The sequence below is a fragment of the Hippopotamus amphibius genome, chromosome 2 (assembly GCF_030028045.1).
Source record: "Hippopotamus amphibius kiboko isolate mHipAmp2 chromosome 2, mHipAmp2.hap2, whole genome shotgun sequence".
Lineage (NCBI taxonomy): Eukaryota > Metazoa > Chordata > Mammalia > Artiodactyla > Hippopotamidae > Hippopotamus > Hippopotamus amphibius.
The window spans coordinates 22,824,111-22,834,164 of NC_080187.1; the positions used below are offsets into that span (position 1 = coordinate 22,824,111).

The 10,054-nt window shown below is 37.0% G+C and overlaps 1 non-coding gene across 1 annotated transcript; it reads right to left on the bottom strand.

The window, feature by feature from the left end:
* Positions 1–9,981: 9,981 nt before the first annotated feature.
* On the bottom strand, positions 9,982–10,054 carry TRNAG-CCC (transfer RNA glycine (anticodon CCC)). Its single transcript has one exon. It is a non-coding gene; the product is annotated as a tRNA-Gly (tRNA).

Below are 10,054 nucleotides of genomic sequence, written 5' to 3' on the forward strand. Positions count from 1 at the left end.
AAAGGACAGAGACTACATCCATGAAGTCAAGTTCCTTTCATGTCCTCTCCAATTCTCTTTCTCCTGCCAAATCCTGGAAATTTTACTTCCTTTGGCTAGGAAAACTGCTCTTGCATCATCCTATATTGTACCAAAGTTGATAATTATCGTATAAAATTTATATTTGGATTTTGGCTTTTGATTTTCAAAGCCAAGTTTCTGAACTTAAAAATACTTTCACTTTCAAATAGCCCAACTCTTGCAATTTAAAAGTCTCTATTTGCACTTTTTGTCTCTGCTATCAATTTCAAGAGCTTACTTTAGAATTCAAAGCCAAGAATTTAACTTTTTGTTCCTGGCTTTGTAGGCCCTCCCCTCTAGGGCAGTACCTTTAGAAATTATTGCCACTTCCCAGCTGATAGGAAGAGGGTAGCTGTTCATAAAAGCACAAGGGTCAAAAGGAAAACAATCTTCAATATCTTAAAATATTCTATACCTGTTAGCTTATTAGCTATAATACAGATCATGGACACAAAGTATGTTACTTAAGAGTTTCTGGGGGTAGGAAACCAGTCAACGAGAGAAAGGCCTGAGGTAGTTTCTCAAAACCAGAGTATAACATCAGAGAGCTCAGAGAGCTGATAACTCAGAATAACAAGATTCTCCTGCACCCTGGGACGGGGATCCTAGACGAATACCAGTGTTGAGAGTTGGTACTTTGACGTGCTCTCTATGGGGTTGGCTAAATTGAAAGAGCCAGGAACAGAGTAACACACATAGCATGGAAGTGATCCACCTTACACCCTAAAGTGTTCCCGATACCCCTGTATACAGATGTTAGTCTGTAAATTCCCCCAAAGAGACTCAGCAGGACCATGTACTTTTGATGCAGTTAAACTTAGGTTATCTAAAAGCACTTAGTAGGTCACTATTTGGGAAGGAATTTTCTCAGTAGGTATGTGTGTGTGTGTGTGTGTGTGTGTGTGTGTGTGTGTGTGTACATGTGTGAGAGAGATATTTTTAAATACAATTTGTTTTGCTTATTATATATACCAAGGAACAATGACAACAAAGCTCACTTCTGAATCCCACAAGCATAACCACAGAAAAGAACCATAAAATTGCTGAAGATTAACAAAGGATGATTGAACAAGGCTTTGTGATTTGAGATTCAGGGTTCATTGAATTCTAGTCTTTATCTTTGCCCTTGAGTAGCTGTGGCTTTGGCTAGGTCATGGCGTCTCTTTCTGTGCTCCTGTTCCTCCCTTCACTTGCAAAATGAGGTTAATTATAGGGACCAGTCTCATTCTCAAAGTGGTTTGTGGTTGTTGCCTATTTTAATTAGCAAGTCTTTTAGTACCAAGAATTATCAGCGTAAACCATCTACACTCTTTACTGGTAATTGTATGGGCAGAGATAAAATATCACGTTTCAAAAGTTTTTGACAAAAGGAAACCATGTAAGGGTCAGTCTCTTTCAACAAGTGCCAGTTCACAAGAAATAAATGTTTCTGATGTTGTGCAGACATTTAGATACCTCTCTGTGAATATCCTCCTGGGAAAATAAAATCTTAAATCTCAGGATGCTTAAAGGAAATGCAAATTAACTTCCTCATCTTCACAATACATGTTAGGTCTTTGCCATTCTTATGTTTCTTTTGGCTTTGGTGAATCCTACCAGGCTCTTTGCTTCCAAACTTCTCCATGTTTGCAGAACACAGGTCATAGAAATGAGAACTATTTTTCCCAAGCAGAAAGAGGCACACAATCTTCTTAAAGTCAGCGGGCACCCATGTGACTGTCCTATATCGTGTGATATCAGAATGGCTAATTACTCACTAGCCTTCAGACAATGTTCTCCTAGTACTGACCTGTGTCAGCTGAAGGCTCATAGGGCATCCAACACAGGGGGAACATTAAGTGCCAGCACCCTGCTGGTGCTTGTGTGCACTTGATCTCACCTATTTCCACAACAACCCTAAGAGTATTTTACACTTGAAGAAACAATATTAGAGTTTAAGAACCTTCTTCCTATGACCACACAGCTATAAAGTGACAGAACCAGGACTTAGACTCAGATTTTTATGATGCCAAGCCTAGATTTTTCCTGAGATGATATGTGAAAAGTATTCAGAACAGTCTCTGATTCATAACAAGTTCCATTTAACTGGCTATTCTTTAAGTCATTATGAAACATTTCAGTGTTTCTCAAAAGAGTACTTCCTCTTTCTTCTTCCTGTGTTAATATTTATTTATCTATTTTATTTTTGTCTGCGTTGGGTCTTTGTTGCAGTATGCAGGATCTTTCTTTGCAGGCGCGGGCTCTTCATTGCAGTGTGCCTGTTTCTCTCTCTAGTTGTGGCTAACATGCTCAGCAGTTGCAGTTCAGGGACTTAGCTGCCCCACGGCATGTGGGAGCTTAGTCGCTGGACCAGGGATCGAACCTGCGTCCCCTGCGTTGGAAGGAGGATTCTTAACCACTGTACCGCCAAGGAAGTCCCCTCCCTCTTTCTTCTGAATGATTCCCATTTGCCCAGGACAAATGTGGAGACACTGGTTGAAGATGACTTTCTTCCCAGACCTCATTCATACCAGGAACTTGAGAACAGATATTTGTCCAATTTATAAGTAAGACATCCTATTTCCCACATTAAAAGCCAGTTTTTAGAAGTTGTTTGAGATTACATCTTCTCCCCATATTTTGCCATCCCTCTGACCTTTCCGCCAGATGGTGAAATTGCTGACATTTTCTTGAAGACCCCAGAGGGCACTGGGCTGGCTATCATAGGTCTACCTCTTTCTTTAATCTTATTAAGACGTGATCACATCTTGTGACTTGCGTGGTGTGTGCCTCTAAAGCATTTAGCACGGATACACAAATTTATGAATAAGGCAGACTTGTTCTCTCTTTGCTTGGGGGAGATATGAAAAGCCACGTGAGTGCCACATAGGAAAGACTCAGGAGTGCTTTCACCACAAAAAAGACATGATAATTACGGGACATGATCGAGGTGTTAGCTACCGCCTGGGTGATCATCACACTGCAATATATAAGTGTATCAATCAACATGCTGTACACCTTAAACATACACAATGTTAGATGTCAGTTATATCTCAATTAAAAGAAGAATCAAGATAATTTTATTGATCTATAAGCTATGCTGCATAAAACTTCAATTTCTAATTAACATTCTAACACTTGATTTTTTACACACTAGAAAGGGGGCATAGAGTTCCTTCTCTAAAGGAAAATATGAAATATGAACTTATCTTTTACATAAATGGTATACATTTCCAGCAGTCACACTGATAGCCACAAGTGTTCCCTCAAACCACACCGGTTTTGCAGCTAAGAGTAGCTAGCCACTAAGTTCAAGTACGTGTGAAACTAGGTTTATTTTTATGTTGAATTCAGCTCATATTGTAGTGAATAAGAATGAAAAAAAGTAGCCAGGGTTTGGAGCAGACATTAGGAAACTATAAGGAAATGAGGAAGGAAGATGCGAAAGTAGATACAGGGAGAGAAACTCCAGAACTTCCTTTTCCTTCACTTGTAAAATCCTGAGTATGTTTACACAAAATGTAGTTTATAATTAGGGTGACAATAGTCCCTGGTTTGCCTAGGATAGTCTCTGTTTGCTCTTATTGCCCTGGTATGATTATTAATTTTCTTCTTTAATTCTTAGAAGTATGAGGATTAGAGAATAAATTGTATGATCACTTTATTTATAATCTAATCTCCAAAGTTCTGGTTTCATGCCTATATAGTATTTTTCAACTATCAAGGATGAGATTGCAGCAAGTCAAAATTTTTATTTATGTCTAACCTTCCTCACACACAGGTGAGTATAGAAATGTTGGTACCATTCTAAGAAGGTTTGACAAACATTCCAGAATTAGCTGAATTAACAGAAGTTAAATAGCTTTAGCAGAACTTTTGAGATCATATACTATCTTTTCATACAAAATGTTCTGTTTTCTTAGATTGTCATATGAAATCCAAAGTCAGATTCTGTACAGGGTTATTTAGAACTGTTTTTTTTTTTTTTTCTTTCTTTCTTTCTTTTTTTGTCATGCCTTCTGCCTTCACACCTGATTGGCTGAGGTAGGATGGTATACCTATTTGATATGATAGATATGTCTGCTGGGATAGAGTGGTGTTGGATCAAAGCCCAGCCAGACACCATGGCTCATCAATAAAAAAAAGTAAGTAGTAGTAGACAGACCACTTCAACATCCTTATTGGACCAGACCTACCTGCCTGGTATCAGCCCGTTATTGTTAGGTAGTCTTCACAAGACAGTTGGTTAAATCTTTCAGCATTCACACTTTAACCTAAGGTACTTTTACCAAACTCCAGATAAAATTACTTTTGACTAAGAGGAACCACTGCACATATCAAAACTCATGGGGTAATTATATTATGATGCTTCTCAAATTCCCTCAATTCTGAATTTAGTGGCAGTCTCTATAATTATTGGAAATCAGAAACAGGGCAACTGAAGCTTGAAGAAGCAAGTTTTTCTTAGTTTTCTAACCAGAATTTTTGAATATTATTTACTTGAAATTTCTCAAAGGATGAATGTGCCCTTAATATTCTATATCCAATTCTGATGTGTGGGATTTTTCCCCACACCAAGCAATTTTCTGACATCAGGATGGGTGTTCTACAATTCAATTCAGAAACTATCTACCCAGAAAGAGCATCAGATCTCACAGGTTAAGGGCTCAGTCCTAAAAGACTGCCTCCCAGTACCACCACTTCAGGTGCCAATTTCAAGTCCAGGTTGTCACCAGTGCTACTGACCAACTAGTTGTAGATTGGAGGGGGTCCAATGACCTTCTCCTTGGGTTGGACCAACTTGTTCGATGGACTCATAGAATTCACAGAAACATTTTACTCACTGGATTAACAGTTTATTATAATGGGATATAACTCAGGAACAGCCAGATGGAAGAAATGCACAGGGAAGGATACAGGGAAAGGGATGCCCTCTCAGAGCGTGCTGCTCTTCCAGAATCTCCACATGTTCACCAATATGGAAGTTCTCCAAACTCTATCCTTTGGGGGTTTTATGGAGGCCTCATTACATAGGCATGGTTGATTAAATCATTGGCTACTGTTGATTGAACTCAACTTCCAGTCCCTCTTCTCTCCCAGGAGGTGCAGGGGTTCAGGGTTTGGGAGGAGGTGGAGGGGGTGGATGGAACTGAAAGTTTCAACCTTCAAATCCCATGGTTGGCTCCACTGTTGTATTTTCTAAGTCACCTCATTAACATAACAAAAGATACCTTTATCTCTCTCATCACAGGAAATCCCAAGGGCTCCAGGAGCTCTGTGCCAGGAACCAAAATAAAGACTAAATATATATTTCTTATAATAAATCACAATATCACAACCACATTCTTTTTGGGATATTTCCCAGGGATATTTGGTATATATTTCCCTTGGGAAGAGTTACACTCTTCCCAGCTTCCTCTCATCTCAGGTATCACTATATGTATTGGCAATCCAACTAACTTTTTCATTGCATTTTTCAATACTCTGCCTAGATTCTTAGGCATCTGTACCCTGGTACCACAGACAGTTTCTTGGGGTCTATTTGCCAATATTCTCCTTCTGCTGCGTACACTAGAAACAACCTATCATTTGTGCTACATAAATATAGAAAAGAAGAAATGACATGACTACAAGGGGGGAAAGTCAAAAGAAGAGTGATGAGGAATAGAAGTAAAAGGAAAACATTTTTAAGAAAAAGAGGAATAAGAGACAAAAACATAGAGGGGAAAAGATGCAAGAAGAGAAGATGGGCAATAAAAGCCTCAATAAAATGTAACGGTTTAAGAAAGCTGCTCTCAAAATCTAAACTCAAAGCAATTTTGAGGAAGACCAAAGCTGGAGCCACCTACTTCCTGATTTCAAACTATATTACAAACTATTATAATCAAAATGGTATGGTACTTGCATAAAACAGACACATAGATCAATGGAACAGAACAGACAGCGCAGAAATGAACCCACACTTATATGGGCAATCACCCTATGACAAAGGAGGCAAGACTATACAACAGGGGAAACACAATGTCTTCAATAAATGGTTTTGGGATAACTGGACAGCTACATGCAAAAGAATCAAACTGGACTGCTCCCTCACACCATGCACAAAAATAAATTCAGAATGGATTAAAGACCTAAATGTAAGACCTGAAACCACAAAACTTCTAAATGAAAACATAGGCAGTAAGCTCTTTAACGTGGGTCTTAGTAATATTGTTTTTGGATTTATTTTATCAGGCATGAAAAACAAAAGCAAAAATAAATAAATGGAACTACATCAAACTAAAAAGCTTTTGCATGGTGAAGGAAACTAACAACAAAGCAAAAAGTCCACCCACTGAAAGGCAGAAGATGTTTGCAAACAATATATCCAATAAGGGATTAATATCAAAATATACAAAGAATTCATACAACTCAACATCAAAACAAACAACCTGGTTAAAAAATGGACAGAGGGTCTGAACAGATATTTTTCTAAAGAAGACACACAAATGGCCAACAGGCACATGAAAAGATGCTGAATATCACTAATCATCAAGGAAATGCAAATCAAAACCACACTGAGATATCACCTCACGCCTGTCAGAATGACAATTTTCAAAAAGACAACAAATAATAAGTGTTGGTGAGTATGTGGAGAAAAAGGAATCCTTTGCACATTGTTGGTGGGAGTATAAATTGGTGCAGCCACTATGAAAAACAGTATGTAGTTTCCTCAAAAAATTAAATTTGATTAACTCCTGGGTATTTACCCAAAAGACACAAAAACACTAATTCAAAAAGATATATGCACCCCATGTTCATTTCAGCATTATTTACAATAACGAAGACATGGAAACAACCTAAGTGTTTATTGATGGATCAATGAATAAAGAAATGTGGTATATACATAAAATGGAATATTATTCAGCCATAATAAAAGGAAATCTTGCCATTTGCAACAACATGGATGGACCTTGAGGGTATTATGCTAAGTGAAATAAGTTAGAGAAAGACAAATACCATGTGATATCACGTATATGTGGAGTCTAGAAAACAAAACAAACAAACATTGAATTTATAAATACAGAGGAACAGATTGGTAATTGCTGGAGGCAGGGGCTGGGGGGTGGGCAAAATTGGTAAAGGTGGTCAAAAGGTACAAACTTCTACTTATAAAATAAGTCCTGGGGATATAATGTAAAGCACGGTGTATTGTATATTTGAAATACTGTATACTTGAAAGTTGCTAAGATAATAGATCAGTTCTTATTACAATGAAAAAAAAAAATAAATTTGTAGGACTTCCCTGGTGGTCCAGAGGTTAAGATTCTGCACTTCCACTGCAGGAGGCACAGGTTCAATCCCTGGTCAGGGAACTAAGATCCTGCATGCCTTGTGGTGTGGCCAAAAAAAATTTTTTTTAATTAAAAATAAATTTGTAACCATGTGTGGTGAAGGATGTTAACTAGACTTACTGAGGTGATCATTTTGCAGTATATACATATATTGAATCACTATGTTATACACCTGAAACTAATGTAATGTAATATGTCAACTGTATCTCAACAACAACAAAAATTGTACATACACAAACCATAACACCCAGTATTCACTCCTAGGTATTTACCCAAAAGAAATGAAAACACATCCATACAAAGACTAGTACACAAACATGCATAGCAGCTTTATTTGGAATAGACAAAAAACTAGAAATAACTTAAATGTCCACCAACAGGTAAAAACAAATAATGATATGTCATCATTTTATTTTTTATTGAGATATAATTGACATAAAACATTGCCTAAGTTTAAGGTGTACAATATGTTGATTCGATACATTTATATATTGCAACATTATTCATATAATTATCACGTCTTTTTTGTAGTGAGAACATTTAAGATCTAGTCTTTTAGCAATTTTAGAGTTTATAATACAGTATTGACTATAATCACTATGCTGTACATTAGATATCCAGAATTTATTTAGCTACCAGTTTTATCAGTAGCCAAAAAAAAAAAAAAAAAAAGCTACTGAAGCAAACGCTAAGTGAATGAATGCATATTCCAAGAGTGTCCTTACTCTCTGGCTTTTGCCAGCCCTCCCACTCTCTGCTGGTGTTAGCAGAGCATGTCAGAATGACTATTATCAAAAAGATAAGACATGTTTTTAGGTTGAATAGATCCAGGATACATGGAGATGACAGTTCCTTCTTATTCAATCTCATGAGGCTACACAAGAAACAGTTCACCTGGTTAAGGGTGACTTAAAAGCAATCTTCAGTACTTTAACTAGAAAAAAAGTACAGAGAACATAATAGAATGCAAATAAATTTGTGAGGAAATTTTATGCATTTTTTTGGTTACTTATTTTACTCCACCTATTCCAACAGAAATCTGAGGAAGCAAAAAAAAAAAAAATCAAATTATAATTTAAAAAACAGAAGCCTGCTAATTAAATTAGAGCACTTAGGCCAAATATAGTTGCTGCAATTGAAATTTCTGAAACTGTAGGCAGCTAAGTCCTAAAGAAAACTATAATGTTAGGTAGCCATTACTAGGAGGGGAATCATCTAATTCCCTGGCTTGATGTTTCCATGCAGAACTTCAGAATAATACTCCTGGCCTTTTTCTTCCTCTCATTTACCCATGAGAGGAGTGACTGAATTTAGAACATTGGGGAGAAGAAATGGGATATGAATGGCTCAATATCTTCTAGGCTCTACAGGGAAGGTTAACACCAGTCTCTGCTATACCATGTGGTAAGAAGCTTGTGTCTTCCAGGGAGGCCTGAAGTTGCCCAACTTTGCATGTAACAAGAAAAGGAAGTTTAATTTTAAAGTGAGGTTTTAGGAAGTCCAGTCTAGACACACATCAAAATCATGCCCTTCATGATTAGCTAACATTTTTAATTTCAGTCTGATTCTCTATTTCTCAATTGATTCTGCCAGATTTTTACATGCCAGTCTTCCAGAAAACAGAAATAAATTGACTCTATCTCGAGAGCTCAGAGCTTGGTGAAGAAGACAAACAAGTTAACCAGCAATTACAAAACAGCATGGTAAGTGTTATAAGAGGGAGGAACATGGGGTGTTGTGGAAGTATACGAGAGAAGCAGCTTGTTAGCCTCAGGTAGGGAGGGGTCAGAAAAGGAGACCCAGAGGTGACATGAATCTTTAAAAAGAAGTAGGAGTTTCCTGGATGAAGAAGAAAATGTGATAGGCAGAGATGATTAAACAAAGTATCAAAGTGGGATTATATTAAAAGGAAAATGCTATAATATATTTAAAGATTTAATGAGTATCATTATTTATCGATAATTCATCAATGGCTCATGTCTTAATGTACTGAATTATTTTTGCATTCCTTGAAAAAAATCTATTTGGTCATGGTACATTCAACTTTTAAAATGCTGTTGTATGAAGTTTGCTAATGTTTTATTTAGGATTTTCACATTTATTTCATTGTTAATATTGGACTGTAGTTTTTTCCTTTCTTCTGCTATTCCTCATTAATTTGGTTGCATAGTTATGTTAGTCTTTTAGAATGTTATCAAGTTTTCCACATTTTTCAATTTTCTGTAAATAATATTATCCCTAAAAGTTTTAATAGATTCTGTGTTTAAAAGCATCATGACCTGGTGCCTTTTTCAGAGGTAGAACCTTGGTACCATTTCCCGCTTCTTCGGTTGTTAATGAGTTCAATTTCTGCCTCTTCTTCTATTTTCATTATATATTTTTCTTACATAATATCCCATTTTGTCAAAATTTTCCCTTTATGGACAGGTTAAACCTTGAATATTCTTTTTTTTTTTAATATATATTTATTTATTTATTTGGCTGCACTGGGTCTTAGTTGCAGCATGTGGGATCTTCATTGCTGTGTACAGGATCTTCATCATGGCATGCGGAATTTTTTAGCTGCAGTATGCAGGATCTTTAGTTGCAGCATGCATGTGGGATCTACTTCCCTAACCAGGGATTGAACCTGGGGTCCCTGCATTGGGAGTGCAGAGTCTTAACCACTGGACCACCAGGGA